The sequence below is a fragment of the Neodiprion pinetum genome, chromosome 5 (assembly GCF_021155775.2).
Source record: "Neodiprion pinetum isolate iyNeoPine1 chromosome 5, iyNeoPine1.2, whole genome shotgun sequence".
Lineage (NCBI taxonomy): Eukaryota > Metazoa > Arthropoda > Insecta > Hymenoptera > Diprionidae > Neodiprion > Neodiprion pinetum.
This window is the reverse complement of record NC_060236.1, coordinates 19,001,030-19,027,445: the sequence shown is the minus strand read 5'-3', so window position 1 is coordinate 19,027,445 and position 26,416 is coordinate 19,001,030. Positions and strand designations below refer to the sequence as shown.

Genomic DNA, 26,416 nt, shown 5'->3' with positions numbered 1-26,416 from the left:
CGGTATTGAATACCTAAAACAAAATGAACAAAATTGTGAGGCCGTGGGTAAAATTATTTTTTCTCTTCTTTTTCACTCTCTCTCTCTGCCTCTTCTAATGCAACTGATTATTACGTACAGTTCCGATCGAATACACAACGGTGTAAAGTGTTTTAATCAAGCTTGATATGATTATGATTACGGTGTTGTAGATTTGAAGTCTCGTGTCAAATATGCGTAATTAATTGTAAGTAATGTAAAAGATACGAAATGCAGGCCTACTAACACGAAATTTCTTTCGATATATTCGTATAACAGGTATATCAGAGTGTTGTTCGAAAAAATAATTTACAAATTTCCATCGCGGCACCCTCTGAAAAGTTTATTTGGGTTGAAAGAAAGATTCTCTCCAAAGATGAGCGTTCTACGTTACGTTTAAGATGGTGCTCATTCGATTTTCCTAAAAAGCCAGGACAGAAATTCACGAAAAAATTATTTTTTGGTTCAACACCCTAATGCACATCCTGGATGTCTTTTTGAATCGCTGATTGAAAATTCAAAATGACGAGCTAACGTGTGAAGGTTAGTTCAATTTTCAGCCCTTCAACGGTTCTTTTACCGTTTCTTTTTCATTCTTCGCTGGCATCTGAAAAATGTGTTAAGTTAGATAATTAGTATGTAACATGATAACTGAAATACTTTTTCCAATATCTTCACGAGATGAAAGTTATTGTAGGTCTAAAAATTAGAACCAGCTTTTGGTTAATTATAACGTTCTCTACACAATTTCAAATCTGCATTATTGGCATTCAGGTTTTACAGGTATTTGCTACGACTGGATTCGTAATCGATCCCATAATCCAAAAAGTTCCGCGAAACCGTTGAATTTGATACCTATATTAGTCGGATACAATTTTCTTACGGGAATTTCGATACAGATGGACAATTTTTGAAAGGACAACGGAGGGGTTGACCTATTTTCCTTGGTCATGAATATCTTGCGCTCTGCTCAATTTGCACCCCTCAAAATGTTACTCCCTGAAAATCGAAATGGGAACGAATTTCCCTAACCATTAGGAGGCCATGTGCGACCAGAAGCCGAGTAGCGAAACCCTCATCCCTAGGGACCCTACTCCAGGTTTAACCCCGCGTATCAGGAGCATGAGAACGATAGTTGTCGTTTTATGAAAGCTGAGCTGCAGATGCAAGAGTTCGACAAAGTCAAGTGTGTGTCAATTTCTTTTTAAAACTTTTGAAATTTCGAAATCCTGGATTACAGTTAGCAAAAATTTGGCTCAATGATGATGAAGTTACAGGAAAAGTATTACATAAATCTGGCTGAGGTCAAGGAAAATATTATTCACCAAATTAGAGTGGTCTGAAATTAAGCTTTGCGAAACTTGACCGTATCGAAGTTCACGCTTCACGTAGGATTTTTATCATCAAACAATCGGAAACAAAATATAAAATATTTGTTAAACGTAAAATTTGGTAAATTGAATAAGTCTGAATCTCATTTTCTACGTCCAGCGCACTAACGAATAATTTGAAAAATCGATGCTAAGCTTACAATAATGTTCCACAAACTGACGATCAATAATAAAGACTCACAACTGTTTCACAGACTGCAAATAAAGTGAATTGATTTTTATCCTGAAACTTTGACGATAGATTGATTTTAGGTTATTGGAAGAATCACTGTGGATGTTCTGTATAATTTTTTTTTTACTTTACCCACCAATTTGTGCTAAAATTGTGTCAAGAAAGATACGTCCCTGTTATTATCGGGTCAAGAGGTAACGGCGATATGGATTCCCGAGGGATATTACATTGTCCTGGAATCCTGATGAAAGTTTCAGAAATCCGCATGCACCGCAGCAACGAATTTTCCTATCCTCCGTCTCTGCACCAACCCTTTGCAGTCCGTCTCGGTTCATCGACCGGGAAAATTCCCTCGGGAATTTACCTTCCTCTCCAGGTGCTTAACCTCCTGAGAAAATTCCGCAATTTTCACCCCCTCTAGTTTCCTGGATTCCTAACCAAAAGGTTTTCAAATTTTCTCTAATTCCGTACATTTCGCGGATAAATGAGTTTACTTTACACGCTTTTCTCTGTCCGTATTGTATTTTCGCGAAGACTCTGCAACTCAAACGTGAATCTCTGATTTTTTTCATGTTTCCTTATATATTCTCCACTCTTCTGCCCATTATTCTTCCCAGTCTTCCCTCTCAGCTTAATCTGCACATTTAGAATGCAGCTTACAGGCTGATTCAAAGGGAAAGTTGCGGATTGAACAAATTGGCTGTCATACAGATTCCTATTTTATCGATCTCCTTTTCACTATCAGTAAGATATCGGCAGTGCGAAAACAAAATTCAAACAAACATAGTATGATGTAGATGCTTTGAGGTATTCTCAAAATGATCATCCGTAGATTTCAACATTCTTTCAACTTCCTCAAAAATTCTGTATGGTTAGAAACAAAAAAGTTGTGGTCAAAATTTTGCAGAATCAAGCAATGTAAAAATTCTTGGAATTTTTGTACCACTGAGTTACGAGAAATAGATTTCCTTCGATCAGTTTTATTGTTAGATTTAGTTGTTTTACTCCTAATTTTAAAACTAGTCAGAATTATTTATAAGCGGCGTGATTTAGCAGGACTGCAGAAAGTAGAGCTTCATTTTTTCATACCACCCTGATTATCGGGGGATCTTTTATTCTTTTCCCAAATCGCTACTCCATACTTTACTTATTTCTTCCTTACCATAACATTTTCAAAATCCGTTCTTGTTTTAACTGTCGGTATAATGTTTCTGAAATATGACCATCTTTTCGTAATTCCACTTTAATATTTTTCGAAGATCACGTTATATATCTAGAAAATCCTTTTTATTTTTATATATGAAATTTATATTCGAAGAGTGAAACCCATTCTCTAATTCTTCCATTTTCTATGTATAAATATTTACTCAAAAAAATTGTCCAATGCAGTAAAAACGGAATTACTATTCCTGCTTAAGAATGTTTTTCCATTAGATTTTCATCGCACAAATTATCTTTTTTCAATGACAATGGGATTCTTTTACCTCGAGTCGCTGGGAATGAAAAACCAAAAGAGAATATAATCGAATTTCGAAAAGTTTGACTCAATCGATGTCATGTCACGAGGTCCCGGATTTTCTCCCGGGAATTTCTGAGAACGGGCGAAGGAATCGGGCGGCTTACTGTACTCAAAGTTCGACGCGAAGAAGCAGGAGAGAAAATCGGGACAGCGTTGAAGGAAAACGGGGGGGGGGAGGAGGAACGGGAGAATGGAAAAAAAATTTCAATTTGCCCGAAAATCCGGGACTTTTAAACCAGGGTAACATGACAGAGGCCAGGTGGTTTCTTTCCTTTTGGACTAGAGGCAGGGGATTGGTGGGGGACACGAAAACAACTACAGATCCTGAAGGAATGTTCACCCTGTGACGGAGAAAGGGAAAGCGCGGGTGGTTAACAGGGGAACAAAATGAGAAGAGGTAAACCATACAGGCTTCCAAATCGTTGCGGAAATATTACGGGGTTCTCACAATTCGACCGAAGACAATTTCCAATTGAAAATGTAGCCAGAAAAAATTTATATAATTATTCTTACTGTCTTGCATTCATTTTATACCTTAATCGAAGAATACATATATTATGGTTATTGGTACGAAATGAAAATCAAGTTTTACAGGTGTAACCGCAGAAAAGATGTAATATGTTATTTTTTTTTTGTTTTTTTTCTCGGAAATGTTGCGACAAATTGATATCGTTGTAACAATAAATATATTGCAAGGCGGTATTTAATTGATAAAAATCTAGTAAATTATACATGTATAAGGTAAATCAGATTTGTGGAATTTTGGAAGGAAATTTATTTAATAATTATTTATTTAATAATTATTTGCAGCATGGTATTCCTGGCTATAAGCAGCTTTTCTTTAATTTAGTACCTACATTCTGTTTGAAGGATAAAAATATCAATTTGAAAGAACAGAATGCATACGTAAAATTACACGTATAGTTCTCTACGGAATAGGTAACAATTTCTCTTTTTTTCGTATGTAAGAAGTTATTAGCAATTTTACTCTTGCAAGATACTCGATCTAAAAAGGAAATATCATTTCGGTACGAACGAAGCAGATTATAATTTCTACTTTTAGACAACAATCAATAATTCTTAAACCGTTTTCTGCATTCTTACATTCATTCCAGTTTTCTATTATCCAAGACGATCGGAACTTACCACCCAATTTGCACAAGATTTGCATAAAAAAGATATAATTCGCCAGACCAGTAAATTTAATTGTTGATATAGAGACGGTAAAAGAATTTGTTGCAACAGCAACAATTTTTAAAGCTTAACTAACAGGTTTGTTACATTTGGAAATCCACCCGGCGATAATTGCAAAATCTTTGTTATTGTGAAAAATCTCACACTAAAATCTGAAATTCTTGCCGTATCCGATATCAATGTTAAAAGTTGCTGGTTTAGCGAATTACTTTTTTCCGTGTAGCTTTTGAAACGGCTGCGAGACGCCTAAATAGACGTGAGATCTTTGATTCAGACGTAGCTAACGATAAGCCAAATCTTGTTGCAGGGTGTTTCATCCCTCCAGGAATTCGAGGCTAGAAACGCGCGGTTTCTTACCAGGAGTCCATCATCTAGGAGCTTCCTTTGCCAGAATCTCTACTGCCCGTGACGACGTTGCGAAGTTATTCAATGCGCAAGCTCGAGGGGTCGCAGGAGCGTCGAAGGTGCTCGTGGGTTCAGCCACAGACGCAGGATTACGTGGGGATCCGAATACTACCAACGTGTATCGGAAAACTTGCCTTTCGACGGAAGAGGGGTGAAAATTCTCGAGGAATGGCTGAATATGTATGTTATATTTAGACACAACGCGAGTCGTTAGATGAAGGATCTACACTGAGAAAAATTTCATTTGTTATAGTAACTAGAATAATTCAGTAAAACAGGTATCGTCAAAAAAAAAACTGTTTGAATATTGTTGGAATTACGAAAAACGAGGTTCACGTAACCATTTTGCGCTATTGGCGATCCTTTTTTGGTATAATAATTGCAACGCAAAATCGATTTGTTCGGTTTACTGTACTTTTTTAGTTAAACAAAGCTTTAATGTCAATTTGTTCTTGTACAAGCATTAAATTTTCGCAACAGTTAGAAGACAATATAGTAACAGTGATCGTAACGAGAAAGAATAGTAACGGATACTAGACTTTCTGGTAACAGCTACAAAACTAATTTTCATTTTCTACCTAGAACTATATTTTTCGATTGTGGTAAGAAATGAAAATAGTTATGGACTGAGCGGTGACCGTAACTAAAAATTTCTTACAGTGTATAAATTGTTATTCTATTTTGTCAGTTTGTTTCGAAGCATAGTCGACAGACAAACATTCATTCTAAATATTACAACTGATTTAGAAAACCGAGTGAAACAAAAGTAAAGAATTGTTGCAATACGGTTCTAAGATACTTTTGCTGATCGGTTTCTGTATTTATTTTTCTTTTGAAGTAATTTCCACATTTGGTCACATTTTGACGAAATTCTTTCAGCTATTCTGCATATTTCTGTATTTTTCGAGTTGGATTTACTGTTTCGGCATCAAGATCCCTTGACTTCGATCTGAGTGTAGTTTTTCTTCGTATTATACCGCAACTGTATTACAATACTTATATTTAGGGGAAATGAATAGTTTCTATAATTAGTATAAGGCGTTAATCCTTAATGACTTACGTTGAGATAGATTTTTTTTACTTGAAAACTTCTTGTGTTAGCATTAGATACTCGTTATTATACTCTTCGCCCAATTCCTTCGAATATAATTGCAGAAGTTTATAGGTTAATAATTTCGACTAAAATTCTGTACTTTTCACTATCGAATCCTTGATCCTTGCGTGCTTAGGATGAAACAGAGTCGAAACTGGGTAATCAGCTGATCGTTTTAGGCCCATTAAGCGGGCATCAAGGCATAGAAAACATCGTGCAAGCCGTTGGACAATTATTTTGTGACATTGAGTCGATGTAACGTGAAATACGCGATGAAAATCCACTTTGATAATTAAATGCGAGCCAGTTAGCTGAGAGTATGGACTTACCCAAGATGGCGTCTCCTGAATTCAAAGATACCAACAAGGAATAATTAAAAATTAATAGATAATATGTACAGTTACTTTCGGTAAGTGAATTACATCGGTAATAATTTGAGTCTAACAGTACCTAATAAGTGCCTGCTGAAAAAGTTCGACAGAACATGAAAGTTTCTGATAAGCATATAAAAGTATGAGAGTCACAAGGTCAACAGATTCGTGATTTTGTAGCTCGTTTTTGAACCCTGTTCAATGATATTTTCTAAAACCAAATCGTGGTCGATTAAATCCTATTTTATACTAATACCTTTTAAGCAGAGATACACCGACTCCTTAATTAGTTTCCGCAAAAATTTGGCGGACGTCTGTTTTTTGGTGACTGATTGAACATATCCAGCGACAGCAGCACCGGCATCGTCGTAAGTAGCAACAGGGAACGAGGATCTTCGATTCCCATATAAACCAAGCTTACGTCTCAGCTGGACGAAGTTATACGAGGACATAACACATCGCGTAATATCGCGAACGTTAAACGCCCGTATAGAGTATAATATAACGCGAAACGAGGCGAGCGGCGTACAGCAGCAACGGTGTAAATCCGCAGCCATGCTGTGCCGGTGCACGAAGTGTCGTAAAACCTGGTAAAACGGCCATCCTCGCACCCTGAGCGGTGCACCGACCTCAAACGTCGAATCCCGCACCCAGGTCGCCCGGGTCCTCGGGATCTCGGCTCGGCAAAGCTCTGCAGCTTTATTACACGGGGTAAATTCGATAAGGAAAAAAATCGACAGCAGATGGGAAACAGGGGAGTGGCTGGCGGAAGGAGTATGCTTACCGACGTTTCATCTGAATTAGCAATAAGAATTTCTATTCCGTACGTACCGGGAGATTTCTGTGAAACTTACCGCTCAACGCCCTCCTTGTTGGAAGTACCGAAGCTACCATGCGCTGTGAAATGTATATTTCCGAGGTATGGAGCTAAATGTAGGCGTGGGGGGGGGGGTTAATTTGGACTAACGTAAAATAACAACGGTAAACTTTTCAGTCTACTCTGTACAAAGTACACTTCCGTTTCACTTTCATGTACCGAAAGTTGCTTTTCTGTAGTTGATGGATTCGTTTATCAGATGGTCAGGATCTAATTCTGCAGCTGAATATGGATTATAGCCACATCGTCCAAGTGATCTTGCAGCATCGTTGATATTCAAGTAATTGAGACAAAATTCAAATTTTCGAAACTGCAAATATGTGAAATGTGGTATTCTATAAGCATTAAATTTTGAGGTGTGTTTCGGTTATACTGATAAGGAAAGTACCCGAGGTGTATTTCACCGATTTTCTTAATTCTTTTTGAGATATGATTCAGTAAATCAATAAGCACAGGACATGAATTTTTTCATGTACCAATTCAGTCGTTTAAAGGGGCGAAAAATCCTTCAAAGTTTCTGCCTAGATATCGATTTTTTAGAATTGTTTAATAATTATGTAAATTTTTTTCTTAATCAACCCATTGTACAATGTAATTTACATGTTTTTTTTCAAGTCTAGAGGCCGTATTTCTTGTTTTTCAAAGGTAAACCTTAAAAGCTGTTTTAGCCCCTTAAATGGCCTAATTATCATGTCGAAATAGACGTGTCAGATATACGTGGCTTTATACCGTAAAGCAAAATGCTCAAAGGAAAAAAAATCCTCAGCCTGTGTGTAAATTCGCGCCCTCAGCTCGAAGAATAAGTTGAATTGTCGCGAGGAAAAAGTGTAGACTGCGAATTAGCATCTAGGTTGAGGATTCTTTTCATTAGTTTCGGATGTTGTATGTGTCTTAAATTACGAATCCGGACTCCATATAGATTTGCTCAGACGAGTTTCGTTTCAAAAATTTTGATTTCGAAAGTACGAAAAATGAGGGTGCCCTCGTGACGAATGAATAAAGAACGCGAAGCGTCCCCAATAATGGATCTTGAACGAGATCCTGCTGAGTGATTGTGGACACAAGAAGCAGCCGAGATGCGAGCGGTACAACCGAAAGGAGTTTTTTTTGCCGATTCATTATTACACATTAGCTGGGAACAAGAAACCCTGCGCCTGACTCGAAAAGAGTCCGAGGTGTTTAGAAATACACTCCGTAGGCATGTGTCACGTTCTGGTAAGACGTAACCGAGGATCCGAGGCCTTTTCTCATTTGGTTCAGACCGCTTTTTTGTTATGTTTTCGTGGTTCGCCTACCTTTTGGCTTCGCGGAATTGAGCCATCATGCAGAGGGATCACAATTAGCTACCCGTCGCGCATGGATGCCGCTGATCCGCTGTACGAGGAAAGAAGAGGAGAGGAAAGAGGTGGAGGAATTTGGAGAACTCTCCCACGCGGACCATTATTCCTTGAACACATAGGTGTATGTATGTACATATACATAGACGGACATGAGCCTTCTCCGATGAAAGGGACTCTTCTCTCAGCGGAGAAAACACGAGGGGAAGGTTCGGGTTCCAGGAATGTAAGCGTACCTTCTCATGCGGGGGCTGAAGTGAACGAGAACTTGATGGATCAAAGCGACACGAGGCGACGTTACGACGTGGTTCCAATTCCCGGACACAGCCTTTCTGGAACTGGGAGTCCACTTCCCGTATCGCAATCTGATTTCACAGGACACGGCAAAAGCGGCTTATCTCGGTGAAATGATTTTGTAACGAATCTTCAAATCCCGTTCAATAGACCTGCAATGAACTGTCTTTCAGGTCTTGTGAAATGTTTATGTTGAATTTTGTCAACACTGAATATGCAGATATTAAAAACTGACCGATGAGGACTACTACAAATACAAGTTTGAAAATTTAGCATCACATAGTCTTGGATTGACACCGAAAGATACTGTCTACATAGAAGTTCGCATCGAAATTTTTCTTACAGTGTAACTCGCAGTCTTATTGTACCTGTAAAGAAGTCTTTAAAATTTTGTCACGAAACCCGTGAAATCGCATGAATTATATGTTTGTGTAGTAATTATTCAAAGTGATTTGTACTCCTTGATCCAATATAATTTTGAGGGAAATGTTCAAAAAAAATATATGGCCACAATGGCGTATTCACATTACGTTTGAGTAGAGATTTCAAACAGTTACGTATTCGATTTGATTCGAGTGACAATTTGACTTGAGGTGAATTCAAATGACTGAGTAAATATACGCATGACTTGAAATGACAGGATGTAACTCCGAGTGATTTGAAGTTACTTCGAGTATTTTTTTATGAATACCAGAGATTACGTGACTTTGTTTAATGAATACACATGAATCAGTGGTAACTTTACACAAGTTATACAACTCGAAACGTGCGTTCAAATGACTTTAAGTGACTTCGGCGGGTTATATTGGTCTTCATTCACTTCAATTGATTTCAGATGACTTCATAATACGACTTTGGTTCAATTGGAGACTTCTAACTGATTGTGAGTGTATTGCAAACTTTCCTTTCGAGAATATAGAAGTGTTATCCTTGAATATTGGTGTCGCATTTCACATTAAAAGTGAGCGTTTCACACGTCGGAGAACTTCAGCCAAAAAATTACAGAGAATAATAATATGAGAACTGCATCACAATTTCTTCGGTCGAAATTTTTCAGAATTTTGTTTATAATATTTATTTCTAATAAATGAATGTCCTTATGGCATATTTTAAATTTGATCAAGACATTCTCCGTCTTCTGGGTAATTAATGACGTTAATTTTCCCGTTCTCGTCTCTGTATGATAATTTGCGGTCAAAACAATCGCAAAGGTACTTGGAATTTCCCGATGATTAGCAAAATTCTCAGAATGCGGTTAGCAATATTTTTGCTTATCGCTGCCGATCACTATGTATCCTTTTACCGCCAACAGTCCTGTTTTTTTTTTTTTTACATATCTCTAATTAACCGCTATCCCGGAAGCTAAGCGACCGCAAAGTTTGATAAATTCCCGGAATTATTTATACAGCGGTAATATTCTCGCCAGCCATTATCCTTCAAAGTCGAGGCGATCACTGTATTTTACTACCTTCGAGTTTTTACGGCGTAAAATTTATTCCTTTTTTGAGACTCGAATTAATCTTCGGATCATGTCTGTTTATACTTCAGATACAACTTTCTGTGTAAGATTTCACTTGGAATTCGAATCGTCGAATCGTTTGTTACATCAACCAAAATTTGAATCTGAATATTCAGTTTTTCTTCAAATAAAATGACATAAAAAAGTTTGATTCTGCTGCAGGCTGTACGTGGATTTGGGTTTCGTACGAAATTTTTGTTAGGGTTTTAAACGATAACTCACAAGGAGGGTATTAGGCCTCCGGACCACAGATTCTACTGAAACTTCTAGGGGTAATTCTTTAGCCCAATATATGAAGCTTATGATGTGTAGTTCCATCCATTGAACCTTCCTTCGTTCGATTTACAATACATCAGGTTGTTGGAAATTCGCAGTTTATACTTTACCATGCCTTTGATATAATAATATATCAGTTTACACTTGAATCTATGAGAACTTATCAATCAACGAAACTTGAAGCAAGGGCAATGAAAATTAATATATCAGGAAAAAATACACAATACGTTTCTTTTATTGCGGCATTTCATTAATTAACTGCTACTATAATCAATTTTAATTGTAATCAAGGAACTACGCATCAAAAGCTCCCTATTTTGGGGCAAAAAAACACCTCTGGGAGTTTCAGTAGAATCAGTGATCCGGAGATTTGAAACACTCCTTGCACCATAACAAATAATGATATTGAAAAAGACTATAGCATTATTGTAACAGCTCGTATAATTTACGTAAGATGTTTTAGAACTCGGATGTATTTGAAACGGTCTCTCATTTCGCGCCATTTTCATTACGTTACCATTCAGTGTACCTAACCTTACTTTGCGTAAGAATGGCGCAAATTCAAATCTTACTAATTGTTATGAAAATATGACAGATGGAAAATACTGGTGTGATTCAGTGTCGATAGATATGGAAGAAAAAAAAGAATATTTCAAACAGCGATGATTTCCTGTCCGCTATCTCGAAGGTGGGGAGACTCTAGTTGGTCCTGGGTCTCGTTTAGTCGACCGTATTGCGTATGCAGTACATAGAAATACGTACGTATGACTATGTGTACTAGAAGAGGAGAGAGAATGAAACAGCCATACGAAAGTCGACAACCCGTCATTTCTCCTCTTCTTTCCGCCGCACATCTCTCTTTGTAAATCGTCTACTCCACCGGCTCCGCCGCCGCCGCCATCTTACGGGACCGGGACAGCACCAGCGATGAAGTAGACGCTTACATACATGCAACTTGCGTGAGAACTAATGGTGCATCAGATCCCCGGGCCTTCTTGGCCTTCGCCTTTGTTCCAAGACTCGAAACGCACCTGCCGGGAGAGCAATCGGCTTACAGAGACGGCGGATTCCCCGCCGCACGCGCGACGATACATCGACATAACCTTCAATTTCACTAGCCGTCGTTGCGTCAAGACTGAGCAATTCCTGAAATGAAATCGAAGGACTTCATCGTCTTATATACGAGAACTCGGAATTCAGAACGATACGATTAAGCCTGAAGTCATAGAAACGTTTCATTCAAACAGAACTTTGTTTAATGTCCAAATCGTAGGGTGGAGATTTGAAATTACATCAAAATGATGCAATGTTACTTGAAAACACTTTCTGTATGGGTTTGGATTTCTGCGAGTCGCTTCAAAGGACTTCGAGAGACTTGAAATAACTTTATAGGACTTCAGCGGATTTTAAATGACTTAAAACGACTTTGTCTAACTTCAAAAAAATTCAAAGACCATTTATCGTACGGCTTCGACTAATTTCAGAGGACTCGGAACGATTCGCTAGTGTCGATGTAATTTGATTCTTCTACAATAACTCGTTTCCGATTAAAAACATTCCACATGATTTCAAAAGACTGCAAAACACCCGGATATGTCTTCGCTTTGGAAACACAAGGAGTGTGCAAAGGTTGGAAACTAGCAGAACGAAAGTATCAAGTTTTCAACGATTTGCGCAGTGATTATATTTGTTTGCCAGATGAATTAACGCCGGATTCGCTGTCGAATGGTACAATGAAACGACGCGATCAAAACATGAAGTACGACAGAAAACGTAGGCATCTGCAGAACATCTGCTACACTTTGGACTCACGGCAAGGTGCGCCTCGAAAATGCGGTCCCAACGTCATTGATTCTCCAGCTTCGGGCGAAACAGTGATAGATGAGAATATTTTTAGAATTGTTATACATAACTTGACAATAATTTGGGTAATAATAATTGTTAGATTAATTGTCTTCGGTTCTAAAACTTAAATAGTAGGAAATTGGTGGTTGTAGCTAATGAGTAGTTATACACAGGATATATTTTATAAACATCCATATCGAATGCTTTTCTTCAGTATTTTGTAGTCTCACGGTTTTTTACAATTTGCCAATATTATTGTGGAATATTCCATTACTTCCGTTTCTTTTGAAGACATCAATATATCTGTCGGTAATTCAACGTAAGACGAAACAATAAGTACTGAAACTGTGAAAAACATTTCATTTACTGATTTGGTAATCGATAGAACCGTCCTTGCAATTATACGTGTACACGTAAAATATACACTCGTCTGTTTCAGAGAAACGGCGGACATATTTAGCAAAAGCAGGAAGTACAAATTGAAAATTCCGTGTGAACGGATTATGCTCGGCTGTCCAAATTTGGAAGAAGAAGCAATTGCCTTCGCCAAACTCAATTTACGTCCATTTGAATCTTATCTGGTTTATTTCATCATAAATTTCTTTTTCTTTATCCTTCCGCAGTGAAAGAAAAACTAACTCTGCGTTTTTACACCGAGAGAAATTTTTAGTTGCGGTTATCGCTCAGTCCTTAACTATTTTCATTTCTTACCACAATCGAAAAATATAGTTCTAGGTAGAAAATGAAAATTAGTTTTCTAGCTGTTACCAGAAAGTCTAGTATCCGTTACTATTCTTTCTCATTACGATTACTGTTACTATATTTTCTCGTAACTGTTGCGAAAATTTAATGCTTGTGCGATAATAAATTAACGTTGAAGCCTTGTTTAACTAAAAAAGTAGAGTAAACCGAACAAACTGATTTTGCGTTGCAATTACCAAAACAGGTCCGACAATAGCGCAAAATGGTTACGTGTACTTCGTTTTTCGCAATTCCAACAATATTCAAACAGTTTTTTTTAACGATACTTGTTTTACTCAATTTTTCTAGTTACTATAACAAATGAAATTTTTCTGAGTGTGCTTGTTTGTGGAAAGCGAGGCATCCTGTTGCGTATAGGAAAACCTGTGATCGGGGAATTCCAATGGAATCCTTAATCATCCTCCAGCCGTTTCACATCCTGTTTAATAATGGTTCTATTATATCTATGTTTGATACGAACAGGTGTGCTACAGGATGGGCATATCGATATACATGAGTTCGAAAAAATTGTATGGCTGACTCAGGTACCAAAAGAGGACGTTCGCATATCTCAAAATCTCGCCGATGCACCTGCGCCCTCGTCCTCGTGAAAGTAATATAGCTTCAGCAATATCCACGCATCATCCATACAGTATGTGATATTCAGGTTATTTATTTATAATAGTATCTCGTAATGGCCTCATTTCTTTCATAAGCGACCTAAATTACAATTGGAGAAAATTTCAAAATTACGATTAATTATGTAGTTTGAAAGATATTTTCTAGATCAATTGCTACAGCTTGAAAACTCGAAGAAATCTTCTTACGAACTTTCTCTTGATATTAAAATACCAATTTCGTACTCCTACGCAGATTGAGTATATATAATTTAATTTGCCTTGTCAAATGTGCAACAGAGATAAAAATTTTCGATTTTTGATTATTTTTACCAGAATGAAATACGCTAAGATTACAAAGTTCGAGATTTATTTGCATCAAACTACAAGGTTTACACTCAAAATTTCTTTATTACTCAAGGTAATTCGAAATTTTTTATTTCTCATATTATCCATGGACGAAGGATGGAATAGAACGTCTGTTGGAAGAAAAATAAGGACTTTGGTGATAATTCAGGATAGCTTCGAGACGTTTTACAGGCCATACTCTTATCTGGGGTGTCTTCAGATACACGCATACGCAGAGCTAACGATAAGTTATAAACGCGTATGCAGTGATATGATTAAAATTATTTATTACGCGTTATCGAAACCGTTGTCACGCGATGCTCGGCCGAAGCTGACGTCGAAGCTTAAAGTCGATCGTCCGCCTCTTTGCCCGATAGGATTGGACTTGTACACTTGATCCGATTTATTCGGTCACTCGCAAATGAAAATAGGTAAAAGCAAAATTGCGAATATGTTACAATTTAAGGTGTGGCCGAATTTTCAGAAAAAGAAATAACCGAGTTAACTACACCTGTAATGTATAATACCGAAATTCTGACGTTTTCTAGCAAAGTATTCCGTAAAATTGATGGAAAATAAATCCCAAGTCGAAAAGAAGTCTGAAACTTTTTTCCGGCAAATTAAGTCTGTGGAAAGTTCTTTTTTTTTAGTTGAAACTCAAATTCTACTTTCGGGATCAGTTTTATATCCAATAGTCGATTTTCCAAGTTCGTTTTGAGTATCTGTGACCCAGTCATCACGAAACTTGACACGATAATCTTTCGTCAGCAGCTTATCAAGAGTGGAAATTTACTCATTACAAAATCACTGGTCAATCTTCGTCTCGGTAACTCTGGCGCGTTGATTTATCATCTACATTCACCACGTCGGGTGATAACAATATTCGGAAAAAGACATGTCAAAAATATGGCATACGACATGTTCATTTATATCATTACTCTTCTCACCAAAAGTCTGGTCAACAAATTTTGAAGTATTGTTCAATTTTTTCTGGTACACGGAAGTCTTGATAGAGCTGGCGGGATGCATCTGAACAATGCCACAAGTTCCTGTGAAAATCATTGGTTTCGTCATTAGTATAATTGAAATCAGTGTTTGGTACAATACGATGAATATTTAATGGATAGTGACGCCCATCAGCTGTTCTCAGAAAGTTCGAAGATACCAAATCGTTATGTTGGATTGTCGTTCCAGAAATGCGTCCCAAGAAATTTGATTGGTCTTTCAAAAACGTATTTTTACTTAGATTCATTAGAACTTGATCACTCAAAATTACATTAGTCATCTGCAAATTCGGCTAAAATCACTGGAAGAAAGAAAAAATGATGGTGAAATACTGAACAAAAAAATTTCAACGCTGTTCCAAAACCAATATAGCCGAATTGGCACGCATGCGCTATTTCCAGCATTTAATAGTTACTGCCATCGTTATTTTGTGCCTGTTGAAATAATCTTGGCGAAAATAATTCAGCGATGATTTTTGCGTGGAGACTGACAGTTGAGCTTGCATAATAAGTTTTCCTCTAATGAGTCTGATTACAGGAACGTCGAATAAACCAGCGCACTGCGCTAATGCCGGATATGGGAAAAATACAAAGGTCGTTTATTATTTCCAGGAAATTTCTAATACAAGCAGAGTAACATTCTGCCGTTGATCGAAACGTCCAAAATATAAAACATGTCTACCGGAAGATTCCCGAATGTTTTTTCTACAACATTTTATAAGACTTTAGAGACTAGTATCTTTGATAATTCGGCTAGGCTGTTTCAAAATGCAAGGATTGCATGTTTCGAAATAAAAGTGTCGATGTTTTCAGACTAAATTACACTTGCCACTGACGGCTGATTGAATTCGAATCGAACAGACCATGCATTTCCACACAGCATGAGGCTGTTAAACTTTGACATCGAATTGGGCTAACTCCACTTTAACTGTACGAAATTCCCGGGGTCGTAATCGCGCCCTAATAACATAGGCGGAGTCGAAAGGTCGCCACGCGGCCTCTACTCACACATAGAAACAAACCGTCACCCACGGCTGCCTCTTAGAGATAAAAACCAATAAAAACTGCCTCTCCAAGTCCATCTCGCCTCTGTACCTCTGGTAATACGTATGCACGTATACACGTTATAAACTCAAGTCTTTTACACATTTAAGGCATCTACAGGGCGTTCCCGAGTAACAATTGTAGCATCCGAACTTGAGTTTGACTAAACTAAGTTAGGTTAGGCTGACTGTCGTCCTTTTTTACCGGCAGAGGTCCAACGATCTTTGTACATTTTAAAAAACACGTTTTAATGCCAATAGTTATGTTTTTCTTTCTTAGCTCAGAAGGAAGACTCAACTCTTGAAATCATTGAATCGGTAGAACTCAGTAAAAATTCCTCGAAGTATACGAGGAATTCTGTTATTCTGTTTTACCGACAGTGATCTTTGATAGTCATGACGGATGCGACGATACCGGCGCTCTACGGTCTAGATCGGTGAATATGAATTATGAATTGGCAGACTGCTTCAATAATATCAGATCACGAATGATTTAGTTCTACTGATTTTACTAGAAAAATGCAGTGGACCACCTTCTAATAACTGCTCATCTTACTTCTCTTGCAAGAAAGGATTTTTTACGCGTCACATTGAGATGTCGCATATCATTTGATTGCGTTAATAAGTTAGTATCTCTCATGATATAGTAGATTTGACTAACTGTATCCACCAAATGCATTTATTAAACTGTACGAAGCAACTTAGTTGAATCTACCAGAGGGTGCTTCGATATTTTGAAAATGTCATGAAAAAGGTATTATTTCATCGAATTTACTGAATTTAAATCGAGATGTCGTATTCATAGGTGTATTTTGTTCTATTGAATATATTAACAACTATCAAACAATTAATTGACCAGCTTTGTTAACTGCAACAAAAAACATTATGTAGGTACCCACGAGAAAATTTCCTACAAAATAGCAGTCTTTCTCTGATCGTACGCGTGGCAGGCATTATACAGTAACCTATACGTAATAGATCGACATCTATGTGTATTCTAGTGTCGACGGAGGGAGAAAGAGAGAGAGAGAGAGGGATCGGAGGTTATTCCTGGATCCCGGGATAGCCGCGAATAGCTTCGTCCGCCTCCAATGCGGAGAGGGCTTCCCCAGTGTCCTCCCGAGCCCCGCTGCTGCAGCCGGCAATAAAAGCGTAAGCTTGCAAGCTCTCCGGGTTGCCGACTGCCACGCTGGTACAACCCGCGATTCTATTTCGGGGTTTCAAACTTCTGTCAACGCCGTCGTCACCGACACCCGTGGGCCCTTGGCATCGGCGCGGCGGCGGACAGACAGGAAAAGTAAATAAATAAAACAAAATTTTATCGTTGAGCACGGGTGAAGGAATTATCGAGCGTCATTTTTTCGGGTTTTTTTTTTTTTTTTTTTTTTTCTGCCACCGCTCAGCAAATTAATTCATTTATTTTTCACCTCTTTTGTGGATTTCGAAGATCATCAAATCCATATCACGAATGATTCTCTGTAAAATAAAATCATCGATTTTATAAAATTGTTGTGAATACACTTGAGTGGTAGAAAGTGGGCGATATCGTGAAATGAAAAATTTTTATCATCTTTTATCTAGGTTAAAAATAATTTGCTTCTCTTATTTCTATGATATAATTTACACGTGTAATATCAAACTCATTAATCATGCCGACTGTCAACTCCGAGGTATTGAAAATAGTCTCTCTACTTCCAACGAGAATATTTACTTTATTTTTTAGAAAGACTTGGTGCGGTCATACACTGTGGAATGAAAGATGAACGTTTCTTGAACGACATTTTCCGTTTCGTATTCGGGGTCTTCTGGATATTTGCCAAAGGTTGTAATTCGCACAATGAAGAACTGTCCGATGCCTCTTTGCATAAAACGCTTTTAGGATGGCAATGCTAAGCCGCAGAGATTCTAGATTTGTGTTTACTTTTTTGATCGTATTTCATTCATAACTCTCTTTGCGGATTTGTTATTACATCTGAGCAAAATCACCAGTGGAACATTCCATGAAACGTACTGAAAACAAGATTCTTGGAAGGTTCTTATCCATCCATCGGAACGTAGGATAAACTCCCGACTGAATGTTGAATAATACTCGTCAAATACACGGAACGGAGTTTAAACCCAAGTGCCGATTTTCCGGAAGGTAAAAAACTACGTTTTACACAATGTTCAATATCTCAAAGATCGTAGGACCTGAAATGTTCTACGAAGTCTCGATTTAAAGAAAACAGAATAAATTGTCGTACGCTACCATAAAAAGTTCCGTCCGTTGCACAAAGAAATGATAATCTCCATTCAACCGTCGCGGAATTGGAATTCTTACGTGATTATTCAAAGGGTGAGTTAAAAAAAGTCGATGCACGACCTCTAAAAAATATCGCACGGTGTTTCCCTTTAAGAAGGTTCGATATCATGTAATTACGTATGGCTTCATCAAGTGGTCGATAAAAAAAACACCGGTTGTTTTTTTAAGTACTCTAATCTATATTATGTGTATAGTAATTAAGAGAGCATCAGGTTCAGGGAATATAGACACATCGTCTACCTTGTTTCATCCCAATAAAACCTTGCGCCTAAATACGTGCTTTCCTTCTCGTATTAGGAAGCGTCCGAATGGCGCCGGACTGAGTAAAGTAGAACACTGATGAATGCAGCGGAGCACGGCTAACCCACAATTCGTTGAGCAACGAACGAACTCCCACGTATGCCTGTTCCGCTGTGGAATTTTAATGTAACTAGATAATTTAAACTTTGAATCGTGGATAAGAATAAAAAATCAACTTGTCTAGTTGTACAGAGAGAACGTATCGATCAAGGAACTGCAGGGAAGAGAATTAACATTCGACGTATAAGACACGTTTCGTTACTCATTGCGTACACGGCAATCTTCTTTATATGTGGGCGGTCAAAATACCGTGGAAATGTTCCACTAATGCTGTAGTTGCCGGCGAGGCTACGTGATTCAATTATACCAGACGTATTATACCGTAACTCCTTGTCAACTAGCCAAACCGATTTCCAAACTTCGCAACGTCAATTGGATCTTTAGCAAATTCTTCTTGCCGGTACTGGCAGAATTTATTCGCAAACTGTTTCACCAACTTGTAGCTCGGACTCTGCGGCGTTTTTGTGACTTTTAACCAGCCTGTAAAACTCATTTAGTGACAAAAGTTGTTTCTTTGAACACGTTAGGATACGTAAGCGTAATTTGACGCTATTATAACATATACAACCGTGCAGATTAAGATATTTGCAAAATTTACCTAAAACGACAGTCATTTGATCACTTTTCATGACGTCATGCTGTTCATCCGTTGTTGATAGATCGAAAAAAATTCGTCAGTGCAAGTGTAATCGGTCAAATGAAATAACCAAAATACCTAACTAAATTAGTGTTTTAAAAATATGTAATAGCTCGGATGCTTCGTGAATTTCTTATTAGAAAGTACTAGACACTTGTATTCCGGCAATAAATTACCCTTGTCATCGTGGAAGACAAAATCAAGTCGAAGGACGGATCTGCGTGCGTAGGAACGTTGGATTATCGCCGCTGATCGAGAGAGAAGGAGTTCGGAGAGGGCTAAGAGGAACGCGGTGGATTTTGGGAGAGCCGACAGCCCGACGCCACGTTTCCCCTCCGCCAGCCCTTGACGATCAAGTCGAAAGACGTACAGCACCGAAAACGTCATGAACGAAGCGTGCGAATACGTACACTTGACGGTTTCGATGCTGACAGTAATTAAAGTGTAGTAAAGAATCCATCATTTTGGTCGTATTGGGATTTGGAGGATTGCGATAGGTAATCGAAAATCCATCATTACGCACAAGCCGAGATTTGGACAATTTTCAACTAACCAAAATCCTTACAGCTTGGAGAAACGGGGATCTGGATGATTCTTTCAGTAATCAAAAATCCATCATTTTGGAAAAACTGGGATCTAGCTATTCTCGGGTAATAAAAACCTCGTTACTTTGGACGAACTGAAGCACTCGAAGTTTTTCAATAATCAACGACCTATGATTTTGAACAAACTATAGAGTCCAAGAATTTTTGCTCCTGTTTTGGAATAATAATCATTCCATAGAGAATTTTGCGAATTTATTCACTCCGGCATTTTCCGTTTCGAACACATTTGATTAATTGGTGCAAAATTAGATTGTGAACTTTGGAGTGTTTGCATGGAAAAAAAATAAACAAGAAAAGACAAATAACTGTAAAATTTGTTATGTTTTCGAAATTATGTCCTCTCATGAGATCGAATTCTGGTGATCTATGGCGTACGGTAGATCTTCAGTTTACGTTTTCGAAATGCTTGATGATTTAATACCATGTGTAGAATCATTACTCAAATCTAAACTACTGGCGAGTTAATTTCTATAAAATTGTAGTTTGGATCTCTAAAAATTCTGGTTTGTTGACGTTCGTAATTGAAATTCAAGTCATACCAAATATGCCGTGAAAACTTCATAATGCTTTCAATATTCTACCGAACCTTTTCTTTGATCAATCACTGCGTAGGCCATAGATAATAATTCGTTCGTTTGCTGGACATTCGTACAATGTATGCTTGCTTGATCAACAGTTCTTTGTTTACAGGCCAGCAATTCGCCCAAACCACCAGGAAAGCAGCCATAGGACCGATGAACTGACTGCGTCCAGGAAGTTTCCGGTATTCTGGTATCTGCCTGGCCTGCAACTTGTTAACCCCCAAAAATAAAACGTGTAGCTGTATCTGAATACATATGCATACGTATATATTACATAGGTACTCTCCACATGCGTTCAGAAGACTAGTTAGTTGAATGTGCCGTAATAATTGCGAAACTGGGAATGGCTGCGTGCCAGGAAAACAATTAAAGAAAATTTATCATCTCGCTCAGAGAACGAGAAAATTTATCTCTGTTTGTATACAGGGTCGTTCTAACTTTTTTACATGAGATCCTGCATACGGCTCTAGAGGGACCGAAGTTTTTCTATCGAAACTCGAGACGACTATCCTCGGGTAATTGATTTCAATTAGGGCAAATTCGTACTATTTTTTAACAAGACTTCCGGTATTAACAAAAGTCGCCGAAACCGTGTTGCACAATATTTTTCAACCACCTTTTACTGTCTTGAATATTCTTCACCGCTATTTTTTCAACTTGTTTTGACTGTCTTTGGCCATTTTTGGTAAAAATTTACAGCCTCAATCAAGTACAATATCTATTTTTTCCATTAACAATTTCTGACGATTCATTATATTACTAAATACTTTTCGTTAATTCATATAATATCGCGTGCCTGTAGTTTCTAATATTTAGAATCATATTCATATTATATCATATATTTTTAGAATAGCAACAACATTCGGTATATTTAACGATTTTCGGTACTTCTGGGATTGCGAAAATGTTCAGTGATTCTTTAAATCAACACGTGCACTTATAAATGATAAATTCTTGAGTATACCATTAAGTAAAAATTCATCCCACCGATTGGTTGCGACTTGCGAAGGCAGTTCACGTACCTCTGTGTGGCTTCTGCAGCCATAAATTAAGTGAAAATTCCTACGAGATTCTTCTTAAAATTAATTGACCACCATTCAACGTGGTTCAAACCTACGCTGATGAAATATAGAGGCGGTTTTATAGAGGGGCAAAACGCGACGAGAGAGATTAACTAAAAAAAAAGATACCGCGTTGCAGCAATTCCGTGTCCGAATATTTGTGATGATGTAAGGTACATATATGTGTACGTATAGTAGGTTATATACTTCATTTACCGACCACCAGCATAATTTGGATAGTTTGGACGATGCTGTCACGCGAAATTAAACTTTTCTTATTATTATTGCTATTACTGTAACACAACTCGAGATGAACGTTACAAGTCCCCACATATTCTTAACGATAGCGCGACGCTGAAACTATGACATAAATTTCGCCCACGGTTCGGAGTAAAAAAAGAAGAAATGTAAAGGAAATAAACAAAGCGAAAAGTTATGTCAACTTCAACCCAATTGGCACTGTACGAGTCTCACATGTCAGGAAGTCAGAAGTTTGTTTGTTTCACATCGGCTAATTTTGTTCAAATTTCAACAGAGTTAATAACTAGGAACGATTACGGAGAATGGAAATTTTGCATATATATCTCGTGGCGATGAATTCGGGTTACTGTTAATGTAATGATAAGTAAACTAATATTGTTTCAGGCTTGAATGAGTTACAATGAAAACAGGAAAGTACGTGTGAAAAAAAAGAGGAAAAATACTTGAAAAATTATGTGACATCTATGCGATACTTTTTGTCATTGTAAATATTTCACAAACTCAATCGAGTAATGGAGAAAAGGTTGAGTAAAAATGATTCAAAGTTCCCGTGCTTTTTTTGTTCATGATCGATTACAAGTATTCCGGGGGAAAATGATTAGATCTAATCGGATCCGAATTTTTTTCTCAGTCTTATCTGATCTCACAATATATATTTACGTATATTTGGATCAGATTAGATAGAGGCAACATTTGAATATAACATAGAATGTCAGCTCATTATATCGCGCCTCGATATATATCACGGTTGGTAAGTTTCTCCTCGAAGCTCATTCCCCCACCACCCGCTTGAGCGCTTGCGCAGTGGATGAACTTTCGGCGGCAGTGCAGCGCGAAGTAGGGGAACTATTTACATCACAGTTCTCCCCTTCTACAGCCCTCGAGACCGCGACATAACGAGGTGGCACTGTAATTATATCTGTTTATTCCCCCGCCCCCCCCCCCCCCCCCCCCCCCCCCCGCGGTGTATGGAAGGGAGATATAACGATATAATAGAAAGAATAAGAAACACTCGAATACTCCGTATTCTCCGTATCAATCTGATTATTCACTTACGTGATACCAGAAATTGTATTGTAATTGTTATAGATATCTCATTCACCTGGCGGTATTATTCAAGTTCCTCGTAACAGCATGAACATGTAACATTGGCTGTGATCTTTTCATCCTATTTTCCGGAAACTCGTACAGTGGATAAAAGAAAGTAATTCGGTTTCAAGTTCACAGAATGTAAGATTCTGATTAAACGGAATTTGCGAGCTGGAGAAATAACCTCGAGTTTCTCGGAAATGGTAAAGCGATGTCGATGAGCTGCGGAGCTGAGGAAAAAAGAGAACAAACGCTCTCCTGGACTTAGAAGTCCAGCGCTCCTGACTCATTCTCGGATCTCATTATTTCCGGTATGCCTTAAGGATTAACCGCAGTCAAACAATTGTGTATTATGTGAATGGTTGCTTGGCTGCCATGTTGTGCCATTTCATTGTTCCCCAAAGTTTGGCTCGTGTTTCTCATCGCGCAGAAACTCGGCAGCTGCTATCGCGAGTTAGTTACGAGTAATGACGCGGCGTTAATGTCGCTGCCTTTGCGTTGCCACTTCGAAAAACTGCTCCCTCATAGCGATAACGCGGAATTACTCGATTCGATGTTTTCTGTGGTAGAAAAATTAGCGCTGATCCTAGTTCTGCAATTTTATACTTTCATCGTGACTTGGTCTTGGAAATATGTCATGAGGCATAAAGAATAATTCGTTTATCGAGTAACGAAGTTTTTGTCTCCTTTCTGTGAAGAAGTTTCGCGAGGTTGATAATATTGACGATTACTTCAACCTGCTTGGTAAAATTTAAAACATTTAATTATCATCGTTATGTTATTATCACTTTGAGAAAAACTCTGATTATACGTTATTTTGAGAGAATCTATTTCGGTACAATGATCATCAAGTATTTGAAAGGACTTTGCAGATCGTCAATTATAAATTTGACGTTATCAGAGATGAAAGAAAAAAATTTCAAATAAAGTATTTGACGGACGAGTTGAAACATTAGAATAGTTTCAATATGGCTTCCGTTGCGGCACGCTTCAAATTTCTATTTCGGTTATATCATCACTTTTGTGAACTGAGCATTCATCGAACATCTTATATGCCTAATGAGCTGATGGCAAGAATAGTTTAATCATCCATTTACTATCGACGAAAATCAGGTAATCATAAATTTTTATTGCAAAATCCGCTCTACACATATTGTTTATGGTTTCATCTTCATAAAGGTGATGTTTCGGTTCGAATCTGCTCTAGTGCAGTTTTTTTTTCTCATTAAGGCATCAAGTCCAATCCTAATATAACAAATTACCTGAAAGCCATTCGATTAATTATCGTTGATCGACCATGTTATCGGGTATAATATAATGAATAATTGATTTGGAGAAATAGGTAAAGGTTATATATATACCATATTATACATGTATTTACACCATGAACGTAGTAAGGTTTGGTTTAGGAATTATTGTCTCAACTATGGCGCACGTGCCGCCTGCAGAGCACGATTTTCGACGTACTTTTATTTGAATCCCTTTCATTTTTGGTCGTTTTCTTTTTCCCTTCACCGTCTTATTTTTTTTCAGAATTGATGCCCGTCCATCTAGGTTTCGTGGAAAGAACGCTAACGGTAGCATCGAGGGTTTCTCCTAATTGTACCTGGAAACGCTTGAACCGCGGGGATCCAAATCACATGGCGCTTTATTGTATTTTTTGCTGTATAAATAATCTTTTACAGATGGAGGTATAATGCATATCTGTACATGTCTATCTCTACGTACGACATTCTGGTTGATCCTGTCGCAGCTTCGCCGATTTAACCGGAGATCAGTAGTAGAATTCTTATTACATAAAGTACTTTGCACCATAAGATAAGAAAAACGATACTACAATAACAATAATAATGTTAACGAAATTAGTAAGAACTGTAATACAAATCCTTTTACTGGAATCGATCAAACGTTATAGCGCCATAATTGTAACGCGAGGATTCAGTAATTTTTAAATTGCTATTATACACATACAGATAAAGAGAAACGGTTACACGGGCATGTGATACGTCCGTATATTGAAACATACCATGAAAAAATTTTGATACCAATATTAAATCGTTGATACAGAAAGACTGAGAATCTTTACACTCAATACTTTGATAACTTCCTATTCATTTTATGTGTTTGAAATACGATTCTTCTATAAAACGATAATCAGTAAAGTTAGAATCATCTTGTAGTAGAATAAATTAATAATGTTAGGTGAAATCGCGATTATCTCAGAGTCACGTTGTATCGAAATGAATCAAAAGAATTTAATGAAAATTCTGATAAACTCACAAAGAACATCAGTTTGGTGTCTCTCTCCGATTTCGCTGCAATTCATATAGGTATGTTGCAGAACATCCAAAACTAAAAGATACGTATTCTTTTTGTCGACGGAAAAACTGTTTGAAGGAGTAAAAATGATTTCCAAAGATACGTACCAAATGAGGTGATTTCTCAGTTTCGAATAGAAGCGCGTAATCTATTTGAATGAAACGACCGCTAAAATTTTTTTATTTATGAATGAAACATTTGAGCCTTGGTTTCATTCGAATACAACAAGCGCAACAACATATCACCTCGGTGGTTGCCCATCTTTAGGAGTTGTTTTGACCCCTTTAAAACATTTTTTGGCAGCAGAAAATAAAGAGCCGGAACAAGTTTTTTCGCAATATGTTTCATCACTATGAAAAGGGACGAGTCTGTCGGTCTGTCCGAGAAACTTCCGCGATAATCTCAAAAACGTCCTAGTGGAAAACCGGAAACAGTCTTTCAAAAAGTAAGCCGACTCGACCACCTTAGTCATTCCGTGGATGTCGCGGTAGGATAACATTTTTGCTTCGACTGTGCAGCGCATGCGCAGTAGCTAATAGAAAGAGACAGGTAGTCCAGTTTGAGCTATCTCTGTCTTCGGAACTCCCACCACTACAATTCGCGTTCCAGGTGTATTTGAAATTCAGTGATTAGGATCCTTATTATGACCATGGCTGGGACAATATGGCGTCGACGTGGACAATCAGCTGATCGATTTAATTTTTTTTTTCTTAAAAATAAAAGTTGAAAGACTTTATGTAAACAGTTCAACTTTCATTTTGTAATATGAAGTCAATGCAAAGTAAAATCAGCGATGAAATAATACTTTTATAATTAGATACGTTCCTGCAGTTAGTGATGATTATATTTACTGTCACCAGATGGCATTTTCTGATTTTAGTGTACGAACACGTCAATATTCCGGCAAACTTGCAGATCGGTAGAGTACCATCACATGAACTCAGGTATGAGTTAATGCAATTGTTATTGATGTCGCGATACTCGTTTCAACGTTCAAAGTGAGGACGCACAACGCGCTACGTCTCTCTTGTTAGAGGTGTAACATGTCAGCCATCGTCACAAAGATAAATACGTTTGTATAAATTCACCTTGTGAATAATTCAATGATCTGCAGGTATTGCATAACCAGTAACGTGG

At 37.7% G+C, this 26,416-nt stretch overlaps 1 long non-coding RNA gene across 2 annotated transcripts; it reads left to right on the top strand.

The window, feature by feature from the left end:
- Nucleotides 1–17,879: 17,879 nt before the first annotated feature.
- Nucleotides 17,880–24,993, top strand: LOC124219010 (uncharacterized). Of its 2 annotated transcripts, XR_006883298.2 has the most exons (5): nt 17,880–18,204; nt 19,593–19,860; nt 19,931–20,013; nt 20,659–20,827; nt 24,494–24,993. It is a non-coding gene; the product is annotated as an uncharacterized lncRNA (long non-coding RNA). The 2 variants fall into 2 exon arrangements; XR_006883297.2 differs by lacking the exon at nt 17,880–18,204 and having other exon boundaries at nt 18,838–19,860.
- The last annotated feature ends 1,423 nt before the right edge of the window (nt 24,994–26,416 follow it).